Source organism: Vulpes vulpes, chromosome X, assembly GCF_048418805.1.
Source record: "Vulpes vulpes isolate BD-2025 chromosome X, VulVul3, whole genome shotgun sequence".
Lineage (NCBI taxonomy): Eukaryota > Metazoa > Chordata > Mammalia > Carnivora > Canidae > Vulpes > Vulpes vulpes.
Genome location: NC_132796.1, coordinates 66,858,409 through 66,871,764, shown reverse-complemented (window position 1 = coordinate 66,871,764; position 13,356 = coordinate 66,858,409). Strand labels below are relative to the sequence as shown.

Sequence of the window (13,356 nt, the reverse complement as noted above, 5' to 3'; positions counted from 1 at the left end):
AAATAGTTAATTAGGGTTACCATTGCAAGCACTCAAATATATGCCGGACTCAAAGCAAAATGTAACTTCAAAGTGGCTTTCTCATGTGTCTTATAAATTAATTCTGAATACAGTTCCCAAATATTCCAAAAAGTATTTTGAGAAATTGGGGCAGCATCATTTCAAAATAAAAACAAAACCTCTTATCTAGGGGTTGACTACACTGAAAGGACAAGTGAACATATTTATGACGATCTATGGGATTAGTATTTTATAACGTTAGTTTATCATCTGTAATTAGATTTTTTCAACACTATGGCAAAATAGGTTTTATACCTTAACCATGACTGAGAGTTGTACAGGTGACCCAGTTCAGAGGAAAGGTACTAACATAAATAAAAGGGTTTAATTTATACTTTTTGTTTTGAAACCATATTATAAGACAAAAAAGAGTAATTCAAAAATAAAGAAGACAATAAAGGCATCTTATTCTCATGTTTATAAAATAATTTCTATGTTAAGACTACTACTTTCAGCTATGTTTAAGTATATATTGAGTAGTAGTCACTCTCTCAAACCCTAATCCCTTCTATCAATAATCACACATGAAAATACTCATTATTAGTTACCTGTAAGCTTTCTTGCAAAATAATCTAGGCCACTGATGTTTAAAATAGAAATAGACATCAGGCAAAGCATCAAAATGCATCTTCTGTGTGCCTTACTTCCTCTTAACTGTGACTCCTAACTCAAGTGATGACAAAGAATAAATCATTATTTAATCAACATTGCCATATTAAAGCATAACAATCTAGCCATAATAAGTGAAACATTGCAGTAAGTGTCCCTAGATTGTGACTTTCAATGATATTTGGCTCCATTAATAGCTTGCATCATTAGTCAATACTTGTTGCCCTGAGTTGAAAACCTTGGTTTCTGAAATTCACATTCAACTGCATGGCTACTGTGTTACACAAAAATGAATGATTGGAATGAATGTTTAGCTCCCTAGATTTTCCTTCTTCAGGGTAAGAAGTAATCAAATGAGAATCAGAAATAAACTATATAGAAGTCTTAAGATTTAAATTATATACATATTTTTTACTGTGTAATATACATTTATCCTATGAGAATATAAGCAAAGTTTTAGTGTAGGGATTTTTTTTTTAAAGACACAGAAATTTCTACTTCACTTAACCATCCATGGAATATAAGAAAACTCAGGATTATCTCTTGTTTATTAACACACATCTCAAAAAGGGATACCTAATATTTTTTTTGCTAGGTCAACAGCCATCACAAACTGATTAATTACTTGAAAGTGCACTATTTTTAATACTGAAACATAAACATAATCATGTGTACATATGTGTGCATACACAGAAACAGAATTTGGGGCTTAGAGAACTTTTGTGGCTCATCTCTTCTAACATTTCAAATGGTTTTGCCTCTTTTTCTGCAGTTTTCTAGGTAAAATTCTTTAAGCAAAATAAATGTGGCGTTCCTGCTGCTCGGCCAGAATTCTAAGGCTTTCTGCAGAGATTTGAAAAATGGCAACAAATGAAAGTATCAGCATCTTTAGTTCAGCATCTTTGGCTGTGGAGTATGTAGATTCACTTTTACCTGAGAACCCTCTACAAGAACCATTTAAAAATGCTCGGAACTATATGTTGAATAATTATACAAAGTTCCAGATTGCAACATGGGGATCCTTGATAGTTCACAAAGTTCTTTATTTCTTGTTCTGTTTACCTGGATTTTTGTTTCAATTTATACCTTTCATGAAAAAGTACAAAATTCAAAAGGATAAACCAGAAACCTGGGAAAACCAATGGAAATGTTTTAAAGTACTTCTCTTTAATCTCTTTTGTATCCAGCTTCCTTTGATCTGTGGAACTTATTATTTTACAGAGTATTTTAATATACCTTATGATTGGGAAAGAATGCCAAGATGGTATATGCTTTTGGCAAGATGCTTTGGCTGTGCGGTGATTAAGGACACCTGGCACTATTTCCTGCATAGGCTCTTGCATCACAAAAGAATATATAAATATATTCATAAAGTTCATCATGAGTTTCAGGCTCCATTTGGAATGGAAGCTGAATATGCACATCCTTTGGAAACTCTGATTCTTGGAACTGGATTTTTCATTGGAATCATGCTTTTATGTGATCATGTCATTCTCCTTTGGGCATGGGTGACCATTCGTTTGATAGAAACTATTGATGTCCATAGTGGCTATGACATTCCCCTGAACCCTTTAAATCTGATCCCTTTCTATGCTGGTTCTCGGCATCATGATTTCCACCACATGAACTTCATCGGAAACTATGCTTCCACATTTACATGGTGGGATAGAATTTTCGGAACAGACTCTCAATTTACTACCTATAAAGAAAAGATGAAGAAGATTGAGAAAAAGATGCAATAAATATCTCTTCTCCATCATCCTGAAAGCACACACCTCCCTGAATTGAAGCGAATAGCTAACCTTGCTTCTGGGGAGCAGAAATAAACCTGTGTCTTGGCTGCTAAGTGATACAAAGAACATTAACAACCTTTAATTATCTTCCTAGCGGGAACTTTTTCTACTTTACATAAAAGTTCTGTATGTGTATAAATAAGTAAATCTATAACGAAGTATGATTTTCGTGAGGCAGTTGTAAAGGCCGTGTTGCTAACCTTACAGAAAGGTTCTAAGTAATGGAAGAAGTATCAGTCTGTCTTTCCCCCGTAACACCAGAGGCCTGAAGCTAAGATGGGTCTTTAAAATCTTGTAAATAGGGATCCCTGGGTGGCGCAGCGGTTCGGCGCCTGCCTTTGGCCCAGGGCGCGATCCTGGAGATCAGGGATCGAATCCCACATCGGGCTCCTGGTGCATGGAGCCTGCTTCTCCCTCTGCCTGTGTCTCTGCCCCTCTCTCTCTGTGACTATCATAAATAAATAATAATAAAAAAAATCTTGTAAATATATAGTGGCCATTTCAGTATCTCTTAGCAGGGTGTTGGCCTCATATTGAACTGTAAACATTTTCTAGAATTTGCCTAAACATCCAAGTATCAGCGGCCAAATCCAGAATAGCCCGCCCCAAGAACTTCCACTCTGGTCCTGAGCTGACTGGTTTGGGGTGATTCTCCTTCTTTGAGAAGCCCTTTCAGATGGCAATGTGCTACTGGTATCTATAAATTAAGGCGTTTCCGAATTGTCATAAATGGGATATTTTAGTCTAAAGGTTTTCGGGTTATGTGAATTAAAAAAAAAAAAATTGAGCTTTATTTCTGCTATTTACCCTTTCATTTTTGTATATCAAGTTTTCATTATACTTAAAACTGTATCTTGAAACATTGTGAACTGACTTGCTGTATTTGCACTTTGAACAATTGAAATAAATGTGATTTTTTTTTTTGGTCTGAAAAAATAAAAAATAAAAAAAATAAATGTGCAAAATCAAAACATTATTATCAATTATCATGGAAAATAAATACTGATGCATGTTTATCTATTTTCGTATGCATTCATTTAATGTATATTTAATAATACTTGCCAAAATGCCAGAAACTAGTGAGGAAAAATGAAACAGGATCCATATTTTCATACAGCTTACAAACTAGTAGGAAGACAATCTCAGACACATAAACTTATGATAAATGCTATGATAAAGAGATACATGTGCTATGAAAGCATGCAATGAAAGAAAATTACTGAGTTGATGAGGTAATGAGAGATAACTGAGCTGAGGTCTCAAGAGAATAGAAGTTAATTAGGAAAAAAAAAATGGGGCTGTAAGAACAGCCTATGCAAAATTCTTCATACAACCACCTGTCTTCCAAAGTGGAAGTTATAAAACTAAACGTAACCAAGCATACTCTTTCCATTCTTTGGAGTTTACACAAAGGAGTTGAAACTATGTCCACAGTCCACACAAAAGACTGCACACAGATGTTTACAGCAGCTTTATTCATAATTGCCAAAAATTGGGAAGCAACCAAGATGTCCTTCAGTAAGTGAATGGATAAACAAACTGTGGTCAGTTCAGACAATGGAACACTTTTCAGCTCTAAAAAGAAATGAGCTTTCAAGTAAATGACAATACTGGAGGAAAACTAAATGCATATTACTAAATGAAATAAGCCAATTGAAAAAGACTATATATTCTATGAGTCCAATTCTATGACACTCTGGAAAAGGCAAAACAATGGAAACTATAAAAAAATTAGTGGTTGCCATGTGTTAGGGTGGAGGGATGAATAGAACAGAGAACTTTTAGGGCAGTGAAACCATTCTGTATGATACTATAAATGGTAGATAACATGTCATTATACGTTTGCCAAAACCCACAGAATGTATAACACCAAGAACGAAACTAATATAAACTATGCAGTTGGGGTGATAATGTGTCAAAATTGGTTCCTTGTTTGGAATAAATACACTACCATACCATCCTGGTGTAGGACACTGATAGTACAGAAGGCGATGCATATTTGGGACTGTATGGAAACTCTTTATACTTTTCGACTTGTGGAACATGATTTTTTTAATTGCATTTTTAATTTTAATTCCAGTAGTTAATATACAGTGTTATATTAATTTCAGGTATGAAATAGAAATTCAAAACTTCTATACATTACTCAGTACTCATTACAATAAGTGTACTCTTTAATCCCCATCATGTATTTCAACCAACCCCCACCCCACCCCCGCTTACCCGTATCTCTCCTCTGGTAACCATCACTTTGATCTCTATAGTTAAGAGTCTGTTTCTTGGTTTGTCTCTCTTTTTTTTGCTTTGCTCATTTGTTCTATTCCTTAAATTCCACATATGTGTGAAATCATATGGTATTTGTCCTTTTCTGACTTAATTCACTTAGTATTATACCTTCTAGTTCCATTATCTAGTGCAAATGGCATGGTTTCATTAGTTTTAGGGCTGAATAATATTCTATTGTGTATGTTGTGTGTGTATCCATCCATCCAACAATGATACCTGGGTCACTTCCATAATTTGGCTATTGTAAATAATGCTACAATAAACATAGGAGTGCATATATCCCTTTTAATTAGTTTTTGTGTTCTTTTGGTAAAAACCAGCAGTGCCATTAGTGGACAGTAAGGTAGCTTTATTTTTACCTTTTTGAGGAACCTCCATAGTATTTTCCACAGTGGCTACCCAAGTATGCATTCCAATAGTGCATGAGGGTTCTTTTTTCTCTACATCCTCATCAACACTTCTTGTTTCTTAAGTTTTTATTTTAGCCATTCTGACAGGTGTGAGATGATATCTCATTGTACTTTTGATTTGCATTTCCCTGATGATGAGTAAAATGTGAAAATCTTTTCATTTGTCGGCCATCTGCATGTTTCCTTTGGAAAAATGTCTATTCATGTTTTCTGACCATTTTTAACTGGGTTATTTTGGGAGGGGGGTTATTGAGTTTTATAAGTTCTCTATATGCTTTGGATAATAACCCTTTATCAGATATGTCATTTGCAAATATCTTCTCCCATTCCATAGGTTGCCTTTTAGTTTTGTTGACTGTTTCCTTCACTGTGCAGAAGGCTTTTATTTTGATGTAGTCCCAAAAGTTTATTTTTGCTTTTATTTCCCCTGCCACAGGAGACATACTTACAAAAATGCTGCTGTGGCTAATGCCAAGAAAGTTACTGCCTGTGTTCTCTTCTAGGGTTTTTAAAGTTTCAGGTCTGACATTTAAGTCTTTAATCTATTTTGAGATTATCTTTGTATATGGTGAAAGTGGTCTGGTTTCATTCTTTCGCATGACCCAAAACCATCTTGGAAGAGACTGTCTTTTCCCCATTGGATAGTCTTTCCTGCTTTGTCAAAGATTAACTGAGCATATAATTGTAGGTTCATTTCTAGGTTTTCTATTCTGTTCTACTGATCTATGACTCAACTGTTATGCCAGTACCACACTATTTTGATTACTACAGCTTTGTGATATAACTTGAAATCTGAAATTCTGATACCTCAAGTTTTCTTTTTCTTTTTCAAGACTGCTTGGACTCTCTGGGGTCTTTTGTGATTCCATACAAATTTTAGGATTTTCTGTTCTAGTTCTGTGAAAATTTCTGTTGGTATTTCAATAGGAATTTCATTGAATCTGTAAATTTCTTAGGGTAGTATAGACATTTTAACAATAATTGTTCTTCCAACCCATGAGCATGGGATGGGTTTCCATTTCTTTGTATCATCTTGAATTTCTTTCATCAATGTTTTATAATTTCCAGAGTATAGGTGTTTCACCTCATTGGATAGGTTTATTCCTAGATATTATTTTTTGTTGCAATTTGTAAATGGGATTCTTTTCATAATTTCACCTGCTGTGTCACTATTAGTGTATAGGAATGACACAGATTTCTGTGCATTCATTTTGTATCCTGCTACTTTACTGAATTCATTTATCAGTTCTAGTAGTTTTTTGGTGGAGTATTTAGGGTTCTCTATGTGTAGTATAATGAAATCAGCAAATAGTGAACATTTAACTTCTTCCTTACCAATTTAGGTGCCTTTGTATGTATTTTTCTTGTCTGACTACCATGACTAGGACGTCTAGTATTACATCAAATGAGAGTGAACATCCTTGTCTTATTCCTGACTTTAAGGGAAAAGCTCTGTTTTTCCCCATTGAGAATGATGTCAGCTGTGGGTTATTCATATATAGCCTTTATTATGTTGAGGTATGTTCCCTCTATCCCTACTTTGTTGAGGGTTATCATGAATGGATATTTTACTTCATCGAATGCTTTTTCTGTATCTACTAAAATGATTATATGTGTTTTATCTTTTCTCTTATTGATGTATCACATTGATTTCTGAATATTGAACCACCCTTGCTTCCCAGGAATAAATTCCATTTGATCATAGTATATATATATATATATATTTTTTTTTTAATGTATTGTTGGATTAAGTTTGCTAGTATTTTGTAAACTCTCTGTAATTTCTTCTCAACTTGGCTGTGAACATAAAACTGCTACAAAAAATAAATTCTATTTAAAAATAAAATAAGCACACACGCAATCTTTAAGGCAATAGCAAACTTGACCCTGCTGCAAAAACCACTAACTGCAAAATCTGAGGAAGACATGTTCTCAAAATAAACAAAATAAAAATAAAATTGAGAGAGAATGTTTGCAAGGAAAGAATCTCATATTCAGGCTGTGAATTACTCCAGCTCAACTTTATCATTTCTCACACGCATAAACTTGGAAATTCATTCTAGAGTATGCTTATATACACATACACACACCACACTACCCTTCACAGTGGGTAACCAGATGAATTCAAAGATAAATGATCAGAAAAAGACCAACAGAGAATGTATGCATAAAATGTACCAAAAAAAAACAGATTTAAGATGCTGTTCTTCATAATCTCAAATAAATAACACGCGGCCATGTAATTGATCAAAAAAGGTGTGCTCTAAGACCAAAGAAACTAAAATAGTGACAACAGTATTGTGATAGTAATGATGGGGTAGTGAAGTGTGACATGCATTTAATTTTTCTCTATCAAAGCAGTGAGTCAATAGATAACATCTAAAACAAATAAGGTAAGACATGGTAGTATTAGCAGATTATTTAGAGATCAGGAGAAAAGATAATAGTTTTCGGTGTAATATTTTACAGTGAAAATAGTTAAAATGTGTTGCCACTGGTGAACACCACCACTAGGGATAGAAAGACATGGACTATGAAATTACTTATTACAAGCCTTTCTGTACCACTGATTTTACGTACATATGATATTTTCATTAAAATAAAAATCCCTTTAAGAAAAAAAATGATCAAAGAAGGAAGTAAAACCCAAGCTGGCAGAATTCTGAAAAGTAAAGGATGAAAAAATATATAAATAAAAACCACCAAAGAAGCAACAATAATATAGAGAACAAAACATCTGGAAAACATATTCAAGGACATCGTTGGTAGTCTTGAGCAAAACAAATGAAACAAAGAGCAATAAACAACATAATGATTATAGAAATGATTATACATGAAAAACAAGGGCGAGCCAGAGTAGGGAAGTGATATAGCCAAGGTCACAAAAGAGTCAAGATTCACACCCAGTTCTACTACTTCATAATGTCTTTATAATAAACCTTATTTAGTAGAGTTCAAAATTCTAAGATTTTAATATCTAGGCAGGCAATCACTTCAGTTTGTCCAGAATGCTGTCCATTCAGAAGTTTTGTTTTGTTTTGTTTTTACTGCAGACCTGTTTTCTATAGGAAGTCTACCTTGATTATGTGCAAGAAGAGAAAATGTGGGGGCCCTGGATGGCTCAGTAGGTTATGTGTATGCCTTTTCCTCACGTCATGATCTCAGGGTCCTAGGATACAAACCTGTGTCTGGCTCCCTGCTCAGCAGGGAGTCTGTTTATCCCTCTCCCTTTGTCCTCCCCCCATCATGCTTTCTCTCTCAAATAAATAAAATCTTTAAAAAAAGAAGAGACAATGCTAACAAATATTATGATGATATTTGAATAGACTATTACAACTAAAACTAATCTAGATAAACACAGAAGTCATAGAAATAAGAGAAAAAGCAAGTTTTTTTGGAAAGGGGGGACAATTTTTAAAAGATAAGACACATTGTCCTCCACCTCTATGCATACTATTCTCTGATATTGCACCCATTTAAATATCCTGCTAGCACAGTAACACATTCAATCATTTTGTCATCAAAAATGGTAAAATATTTACCATATACAAAAACTCTTTTCTTTTTTAAAGATTTTATTTATTTATTCATGAGAGACACAGAGAGAGGCAGAGACATAGGCAAAGGGACAAGCAGGCTCCCTGTGAGGATCCTGATGCGGGACTCAATCCCAGGCCAACTCCCCAGGATCATGCCCTGAGCCAAAGGCAGACACTCAACCACTGAGCCACCCAGGCGTCCCATATATACACAAATTCTAAAACTATTATCCTAACCATTTGCTAACTTTCCCTCTTATCCTATAGTAGGGTGTTGAGAAGAAAGGTCAAGGGGAAGACTATATTACCCAAATATTTACTAGCACTAGCCTCTAAAATCAAGGCACTAATCCACACAATGGAATGAGATAAAAATGTAAATTTTGTTTTATGCATCAAAAGCAACCAACTTAAATTTAAAATCATCAGGAAGAACATGGCAGACAGGACAATGGAGCAGTAACTTGCAATAAAATTGTGGTATGACCACCTCACACCAGTGAGAATGGGGAAAATTAACAAAGCAGGAAACCACAAATGTTGGAGAGGATGTGGAGAAAGAGGAACCTTCCTGCACTGTTGGTGGGAATGTGAACTGGTGCAGCCACTCTGGAAAACTGTGTGGAGGTTCCGCAAAGAGTTAAAAATAGACCTGCCCTACGACCCAGCAATTGCACTGCTGGGGATTTACCCCAAAGATACAGATGCAATGAAACGCCAGGACACCTGCACCCCGATGTTTATAGCAGCAATGTCCACAACAGTCAAACTGTGGAAGGAGCCTGGGTGTCCATTGAAAGATGAATGGATAAAGAAGATGTGGTTTATGTATACAACGGAATATTACTCAGCCATTAGAAACGACAAATACCCACCATTTGCTTTGACGTGGATGGAACTGGAGAGTATTATGCTGAGTGAAATAAGTCAATCGGAGAAGGACAAACATTATATGGTCTCATTCATTTGGGGAATATAAAAAATAGTGAAAGGGAATAAAGGGGAAAGGAGAAAAAGTGAGTGGGAAATATCAGAAAGGGAGACAGAACATGAAAGACTCCTAACTCTGGGAAACAAAGGAGGGGTGGTGGAAGGGGAGGTGGGCGGGGGTGGGGGTGACTGGGTGATGGGCACTAAGGTGGGCACTTGACAGGATGAGCACTGGGTGTTATTCTATATGTTGGCAAATTGAACACCAATAAAAAATGAATTTATGAAGATGAGAAAAAAACTGTGGTATGATACACCCTTCTGCAACTGAATGGTAACTACCTGACTATTCTACATGTGATCATTAAAAAGATGATTAGTTAAATTAGTTATTAGTTAAAATTGGTTAAAATGTTATTTTTTTTAATACAGCAGGGACAAAAAGTCCAGCAAACTCCTTGGGGCCAAATTGCATTATTTATCCAACCCTGAAGGCTAAACCAGATCTGAATAAATCTAGGTAGTTGAATGGCAGTTCATCTGCATTTCAATACAACTATTACAATAAGGGAATGGTTCCATAATCTCCCTATCAAATTTCACTTGTAAATAATACTTAGCAAACCCTCCTACTAAAAATCCTACTATAAAAAGGAGAAATACAAAGACAAATGTCAAGGTACAAATATACAAAATCCTTCAGGATTACCTAACAAAACCGCAAATGTTCCAGAAAATGTATCATTGAATAAAATTCTTGAAAACATCTATAATTACAAGGCCTCAGTCACTTTGAAATCATCCCCTACTTTTATTATTTCCACAACATTCAAATAATGTTTTCATCTGTCATGGAAAGGATATTACCATAAATTATTTTGTCATTAGTAAGGCTTTTTGTTTGATTTTAGATTTTTTTTTAATTTATTTATTCATAAGAGACACAGAGAGAGGCAGAGACAGACAGAAGGAGAAGCAGGCTCCCTATTGGGAGCCTGAAACGGAACTCGATCCCAGGACCCTGGGATCATGCCCTGAGCAGAAGGGAGACGCTCAACCACTGAGCCACCCAGGCACCCCTGATTAGTAAGTTTTAAAGAATGAGAATACAATCTGCTTGACTACCATGGTCATTCAACAAACAATTTGAAGCATGCTGGTTCCACACTATGCCCAGAAATGGTAAAGAAAGGATGTTCAAACTACATTTCATTTCATACCACAGAAAAAGAGCTTTTACTGTACAGCATTATACAGACATAAGGTCCAGGAGGTGGTTACTGATGTAAGAAACAAAGGCAAAAGAAAAATTACTGAATTTCCTTACTACCTAAGGCTCATGGGCAAGTTGAAACAGGCACAGTGACATTCCTCTAGCGAGCCAGTTGCCATGGTGTTACTACTTTGCTAAGGGCAAAAGGCAATCTTAGCCAGACCCTCCAGGATCCTCTAAGTCTACTTTAACATATAAAGATGAAACTTCCTTTATCTCTAACCCTGCCCACCCCCACCCCCACCCCCCAAGATGCACGTTGGCAATAACCTAAGCATATGACCCACCAATATACCTCTGAAGGGAAATCTGAAGGGTCTCATGACTGAGTTTTTACTAAACAGTAATAAATGATCTTTTCCTAACAACAGCTAGCCCCCTCAAGGTCCTGGAAACTTTGCTTACAAAATCCCTTACAGACTTAAGCTATCCCTAACCCCCTCCCAACTTGAATGTATATAATGGGCCACTCCTTATGACCCAGTGCAGCTCTTTCTGCCCACAGTCCTGTCCTCCTGCTTTAATGAAATCACTTCTTTTGCACCAAAGACATCTCAAGAACTTGTTCCTGGCTGTCTGCTTCAAATGCTAACATATCTCCTATATATAGGTTGGTTAAAGTGAAGAATTATTAAAAGTGAGTTCTGTCTTCAACATTTTGTTGTACCTTACAACTTAGGAATATACATTCATTCACTGGTCTTTTTTTTTTTTTTTAAAGATTTTATTTATTCATTCATGACAGACACACAGAGAGGGAGAGAGAGAGAGGCAGAGACACAGTCAGAGGGAGAAGCAGGCTCCACACAGGGAGCCGGACGCGGGACTGGATCCCCAGTCTCCAGGATCTGGCCCTGGGGTGAAGGCGGCGCTAAACTGCTGAGCCACCCGGGCTGCCCTCACTGGTCTTTTTTGACATAGAGCTAAGGCCTTTGCTTTTAATATAGGCTCCTTAGCTGGAATTCACAGCAACACTCCTTTCATATACCACACTCTTAACGCACTCTCTACTATCAGCATTTTCTTTGGGAAAAAAGAATTTAAAGACACCAGCAAAGCCATAGGAATCCTTCTAGAATTTTGTTATTTTTCCTAAGCCTTCACTTGTCTCATGTATGCTTAATAGGTAGGTTTCTAGCTGCTTCGTGAACTCATACAAAGTACTTCTATCTAATTTTCATAGAAAGATCATTTTCTTCTTACACATTTCATCAGTTCCATGAGGTTTAAATAAATCCTATCATTACAGTAGCAACTACAGTTGGCATTATAGTTGTGGAGAACAAAGCCAAAAGGAAATGTAAATAAAATTAAATCTCCTTATAACTCAGCCCATTGACAAATGGCAGGCAGAAAAAAATTTTCCTCAGAGAACTCCCAATCTTGTTGCAAATGCCTTGCTAGAGGGAAAAATAACCTTAAACAATAGCCATGCCTCCAGCATCCTGTAAGTCTTCTTTAACATATGAAAGTCCTTTTGTAAACTTCTCTTGTCTTTACTTCCCCCACCTTGAAAGTATATAATCAGCAACTTCTCACAACTCAAGCAGCTCTTTCTGCCCACAGGCTGTCCCTGCTATAATATAAACACCTTAGATGCACTAAGACATTTCAGGAATTCTTCCTTGGGGGCCGCCCGGGTGGCTCAGCAGTTTAACGCTGCCTTTAGCCCAGGGCCAGATCCTGAAGACCCAGGATCTAGTCCCACGTCTGCTCCCTGCACTGGAGCCCGCTTCTCCCTCTATCTGTGTCTGTGTCTGTGTCTCTGTCTCTGTCTCTCTCTCTCTCTCTCTCTCTCTCTGTGGCTCTCATGAATAAATAAATAAAATCTTAAAAAAAAAAAAAAAAAAAAAGAATTCTTTCTTGGCCACCAGCTCAGTGACCTTCAAACCATATCATCATTTTAGGAACAAATACAAGGGATTTATTGGTAAGCATACAACGCAACAGGTAAGAACAGAAGAAAGTTTATAAGATATTAGAAACTACTGCTTTTAATATCCATTTGCCTCAATGATCAAATTGTCTAAGCTTAAAAATTCTATGTCATCATTTGCAGGTAAGACATGAAACGGTTTTTTATTAATTATCGCTTATATAAAGCCATTATGGAATATACTCTTCACTTAAAAGGCCATATGAGCAGTCCCAAACTTAGAATAGCCACTCTTCTTGCCCTATTTGCTTGCCTACCCTCAACTCCAAAAGCCTCTATGCTGCTCTCATGGAAGCAGTTATGAATAAAGAGAAGCTCTGAGATATAATATTAAGTGAATAAAGGTGAGACTTGAAAAGTAGTAACAGCTCAGCACCAATTATTCCCAAGGGAGAACCTTAAATCAAAGCTGCTTATAGGTTTACCTGTTTCCCTAAAACATTTATCCTTTCATTGTCAGACTTTATTCACTTCCCTGTGCTAACTGCTTGTATTTTTACCAAGCAATGAACTTTTATTA

General features: G+C 36.1%; 1 protein-coding gene and 1 pseudogene across 6 annotated transcripts in view; one reads left to right on the top strand and one right to left on the bottom strand.

Annotated features, from left to right (window-relative positions):
• DIAPH2 (diaphanous related formin 2) overlaps positions 1-13,356 on the bottom strand; it is a 1,085,411-nt gene that overhangs the window by 1,008,292 nt on the left and 63,763 nt on the right. The window lies entirely within an intron of this gene.
• LOC112912394 (methylsterol monooxygenase 1 pseudogene) lies at positions 1,484-2,757 on the top strand (annotated as a pseudogene).